Here is a 5,833-nt window from a genome sequence, read left to right on the forward strand (position 1 = left end):
CGTATGTGTATCTGTGTTTGTGTGCGTGCTTGGCTGCGGGTTGATCGTGTCTGTCTGTCCGCCATTTTATGTTTCACCGCGCGCTGCTATCTGTCTCTGTCTGAGTTGTGAAGAGATTTGTGTCTTATGTGTTTGTCTGTTTTGCTGGATGTTATGTTGCTGTGTTTCTGTTAACTCATGCTTCTGAGGGACAGAGATTTCTTCTCTATTTTGGTTACAGGTTTTATAGGTTCTGTGTCACGGAGCAGGGGGGCTGATTGACCATTCCATTTGCGTGCTTCAGTTCTGTTAACATTGGCATTTGCAGCTCATTCTTTCAGGATTCTTGGATTTTCATGTGAATTTCTTTTAGAACTGTGTTTTATGTTGAAATGAAGAGTACATTACAGATTTACAGATGTTTTTACTTTCTCAGCGGGAGAAATGTGTGGCATCAGTTCCAGGCTGGAGCACTGGAATGATCTCATTGCTTTTTTAATAATGCTGTAACATTTACAATCACTTCCATTCCTAGGTTTCCTGACACAGGATGGAACACCCTCACTGATGGGAACAAAAACGAGTACATATGGATGTTTTTCTCCTTGACAGTGTTTTCTACACTGTTAATGTAGGACATGTTGGAACACTAATGCATGACTTTGTTTCTTGTAGGACGATCTTCGTGTGCAGCCCATTTTGCATATTACAAGACCACATGAATGGTTTTTGGGATTTTCCTACAGGGGGGCTAGGTAGCCATTTAATAACAGTGGGCTATCTTGAAATAAGGTTGTGTGTATAAAATGGAGTTTTTGAAATAGGTTCACTCAAAACTGAACAATATTAGAACTGTTGGATAATTTTGTTTCCTTTCAAGCATGGTGTTATAATAATTGTGTTTAAAATTTTCTACAGGATGAATTTTGGTTTGAAATTTGGGTAAATTTGTGTTTGGAAGATGGAACCAGTACAAATTGGGAAGTTCTAACTTTAGGGTTCACAAATGTCTTTATTTTACACATTGGAGTGTGACGAACAAATTACAGGTGAACATGGGGATTTTTTCAGTTGCTCTAGGTGAATTACACTACTTAATGTGTTTGCCCAATGTCATCGAGGAGAATTGGAGAGTATATTTCTTACATTATAGGTCAACTACTGTAAAGATGCCTTCAAATACTGAGAATGGGGTTGTGTTCCTGCTCTCACGTGAGTGTTGGGGGCAGATCACACCTCACTTTGTTTGGTCAGCTTAATCTGGGGTAACATCCTGTATCTTTCTTACAATGGGGTGTTACAGAGTCTGAGTGTGAATGAGACTGAATGTGTATGCAGATGGCCATTGATGGATTTTCAGGAAGCGCTTTGTAAATATGACGTCACTTTAGTGAGTAGCTGTGTGATATTTTTCGTATTTTAAACTATTTAGGGACAGTGAAGGTTTTGTTTCATAAACTTTTATTACTGCTTTACGGACAATTTTAAAGGTAATGATTACATATTTTGGTATCACAATCTGGTTAAAGCTGAATTATCTGCTTGTGCAGTAGAATTAATACGAAACGAGAATTCAGCCTTGGCATAAAGCAGATAAATGTAGTTATTAGGAAACTGTCTCATCCACTTTGACTAACAACACTAACAAACTAACATAACTTCTAACTAAATTAACTTGGTTTATATGTCACATGGGTAACTGATTGGACATGTTGAAATTTTAGCACAATGGGGAAAGTCTCCTATTTTGGTTTTCCACCTCTAAATTGTTTTTCTTTTTGGAAATCAGAAAAACACAGGGGGATATTATAAAGATAAGAGATTACTGATAGAACTTTGAAATTTAAAACATCCCAGTCTATTTTGAATACTAGATGGGTGATTTGGAGAAATGGTGGAGCATCTTACAATATTTTGGTTTTTCAGCAAATTATTATATAACAGTGACATAGATTCCAAATTGTTTTCAAAATGATAATTTTATTATATCAACAGGGGGAGAAAGAGAAATAGACCCTAATTCCTGGTAAATTTTTGGATACGGTTAATTGTAAGTTAGTTAATCAATAATATTAAGTTTTTCATTCAACAATAGTGAATTATGGATTTCTTTAGGTAAAGAGCCTTCATATTACCTTCCTGCTTGACTAAAATATGGTGTATGTGATATAGAAGCTTCTACTAAATTAGAATTGATCATCTAAAATTGAACAGCTTTAAAACATGATCTATGTCATTTTATTTACATTTAAAATTGTTGATAGATTTCTGCATCACTGCTGACTTTAATAAGATACAGTTGGGTGTAAATTGTTAATTTTGAAGAAAATTTTGGTTAAAACTGCTATGAAATTCAAATAAAATGTGAATAACTTCTGAAAGTGGATTGATGAGTGTCTTTAGGGCATACTGAGCTAATGACACCAAGTTCTGTGTTGATTTCATAAATTTAATCAAACATTGAATTTTTTGATTGAGGTGTGCAGATTGTAACAGCATCTGGGACACCATGTTTGAATTGCATCCAACTGTGTTATATGATGCTAAAGTTAGCGGTGATAGCAGGTCTCATCTCAATGAGTTGTATGGGATTTTTATTGTTTTCTATGACAGCACATTGTTCTGTTATAGAAACAGGGGGAAATGAATGGAATTGATCTAATAAGCAAATTTTTAGTTTGGAGCTCTCTTTACTTATTAGCATAAAAGAGGTTATTGAAGTTAAATCAAAATTCATTAAATATGAGCTAACTATTTGGATATGGAATAACTAAAATTTATAAATTGAATACACTAAACTTAATATTATTTGTCAAATAATTTATATAAAAGTGTTTCTTAAAACAGGGAAAGTGAGCGTTGGATTGTGGAATCTCTTTTCATATGATTGAAAATAAGTTGTTTAAGACATCCAGGAAGGTCTAAACTAAATATTTACATCATTTAATAAACTTAGCTGTATCGAATCTCTCCCCAAAACTGAAAATGCATTGATAATTGATAAACACTATAAAAAGGGTAATTAAGTATCCAATTAAATATTTTACAAATAGGTTTTCAAAAGAATAAATAGATCAAAGGTAAAAGTGGTTGAAATTTTGGGATTTAAAACTATGATTGGAATAAAGTAGGTCATTTTTGATATTTAGTGACACGGTTAACTTTACTCATGTAAAACAGGCTGATCATTCTTTAAGGTTTTAAAATGACAAAAATAAGATGATTTAAATTAAATTGGTCTAAATTGGAGATTTAAAATTAGCAATTATGCAACTGCTTCTAAAATGTGGTTAAGTTTTGGGTTCAACACGATAGGAAACATTATTTCTCATGTAGGCCTTATATAAAAAGAGGGTCAAAGGATTGATAAAATACAGCTCTAAAGGAGCAGATTTATAATACGAAAGGAAAAATACTGGAAGAGACTTAACATAAGGAAATAAATGATAATTAGGAATGAAGTTTTAAAGAGAAATAAAACTAAAAAGCTACCACAAAATCTCTTCCTTCCTGATAATACAATGAAATAACTATTAAAATAAGATTTGATAACAAGAACAATATATGACTTGAAACAATAAAGAATGATTAGAGTATTAATCAATAAATCAGCATAAATAAAACATTAATTCAAATTGGAAGGAATTACTTATTTTATTTTAAAATACATTAAGGAGCTCTAGNAAAAATATCAAATACTTAAAGAGTTTCTGGGGTTTCGTTTGTTTACTTAACTGGTCTAGGCGGTAGCAAGGATGGTTAATGTGTGTGCTTTAAGGTGCAGAGGAAAAGAAAACAGGGAGAAACAGTTTCACCAGTCAGAATTCAAAAGAGAAAGAGAGAAGGAGAGAGAGAGAGGAAGAGGGGCGAGTGAAATAAAAGACAACAAAAATGAGCTCATTGCAGATGTGGAAGCCAAACATGCCAAAGCGACAGTTTTGGCATGTTATTCCTCCTACAGAAATCATTTGTGTGCAGCTTTTGGTCCAGTAAGCAAACAACTCTTTGCCAATAAATTGAAATTTGTGCAAGAACAAATAGAAGGAGCATTTTATCCGGTTCTCACCACGCCGACTACGAATCAGCCTCAGAGCTCTGAGGTCAAGTCCAAACCGAAGGCTGCACATGTCGATGGCATATCAACCTGTTTCACAGCAGATACTTTGATCTGGGAGTATTAAAGTGGGCTGCATCCCACCTCAGCACCCCCACATGCTGATCTGATGTGCAAAACAAACCTTCCATAAAGTGGTAATCAGCCCCCTCTAATACTAGAGATGCACCAATCAGAAATGTGGCTCATTTTCAATCATTTTACTCCTAAAACTTTGACATCCTGAGGCTGACTTTAGTGCATTTTGATTTTTCTTCACAAAACTAAAACTGTACAAAAACATACAAGACGAAAATACTTCTTTGTCTCCAAATATGTTCTACCCAGAACTCAAGTGACCTAGTTTGAGCTTCAACTGGTTCAAATTACTGTATATAAAGACATAAAAAAAAAACTTTTTAGGCTCATTTTGCTATTCAATTAATCAAAATAAGTTAGCAGAATTTTTAGCAACAGATGCATCCTTTGCTACAAATAATCAAGCGTTCACTAAAGGAATACCGTGTTGTTGAATCTTAGACAATACCATTTTTATTTTCTCATTTTTAAAAAAATGTTTATTTACATCTTTTAATGCATTTCTAATAGCGTAAAAAAATCCTAGTAGCAAAATGAAAAGTCTGCAGAATGTGCCAATTTATTTCAAAATAATTGATAACTAAACTAATCACTAGTTGCAGCCCTAAACAGGCAGTTAAAACCTCAAAACATTTCTTCAATAAGCTCCCTAACCCCAACACTCTCCTCAAAGCGTCACTCTCACAACCTCAAGACACGTCTCCACATGTTTAAAATGTTTTTTCCCCCTAAATATTCTTCAATCTTTCCGACATCTTTTTTTAAACTTCTGCACCAGGAGTGTAGTTGTCAGTGTGAACTCACTGATCATAAATAGTTTGGATCTTTGAGTCACTTCCCGCCTTTTCACCGGTTCGGGCTTATCGAGATGAAAATTGATCAAATCCAGCCACCAATCAATTTCTTGGTGCATCTCGAAATAAGACGACTTCAGCTTTCCCACTTCACCTCCAATTATCTGCTATGAAATTCGACTACCAGCATGTCAGCAACACATTTCTAACAAAGCATGAGAGCTGTCTTGTTTGAAGCAGTTGTCTGTTTGTCAGAAGTAAAGTTATCTTGAAGGTGAGGAAAGTTTAATCTAAAACATTATAAAGCTGCATTACAATAAACAAAGTTTAAAAATACACCAAAAGGTGAACAAATTGATCATCTACAACTGACTGATTAATGCAAACGTACAACTGCTTCAAGCGAATGCTTAAGCAACCTACTCCTCTGTAAATTTACATCAAAGAGAAAATTTAAAACAAACATGAAGACACTTTATTTTGAAACAAAAACAGAAGCAAATTATTGTTGGAAAGGTTTCCTATATCCTGATGCAACTTCAGGAGAACAGAGAATGAAAACAAGCAGTTTTGGAAGAATGGAGACGATCTGGATGAGTGTGACTGACGACTTGTGAAGCATGTTTTAATGTTGAAGTGGACCGAAACTAAAAGGGCCGATATGCTAAAGTTCCAGGAAGAAGAAGAACAACAAAAATAGATGCAGTCAAAAACTTTAATCTCGACTTTGACTTGTTTATTCCAACCTCTGAACAGTTTGAGCATGTTCTCATTAAGGCTGAAATGATTAATCAAATTAATCGTGATTAATCGATTAATTAAATAATCGTCACCTAATTTAGTAATAGATTAATCGTTAACCAGAGTA

The sequence above is a fragment of the Poecilia formosa genome, unplaced genomic scaffold (assembly GCF_000485575.1).
Source record: "Poecilia formosa unplaced genomic scaffold, Poecilia_formosa-5.1.2 Scaffold211, whole genome shotgun sequence".
Taxonomy (NCBI): domain Eukaryota; kingdom Metazoa; phylum Chordata; class Actinopteri; order Cyprinodontiformes; family Poeciliidae; genus Poecilia; species Poecilia formosa.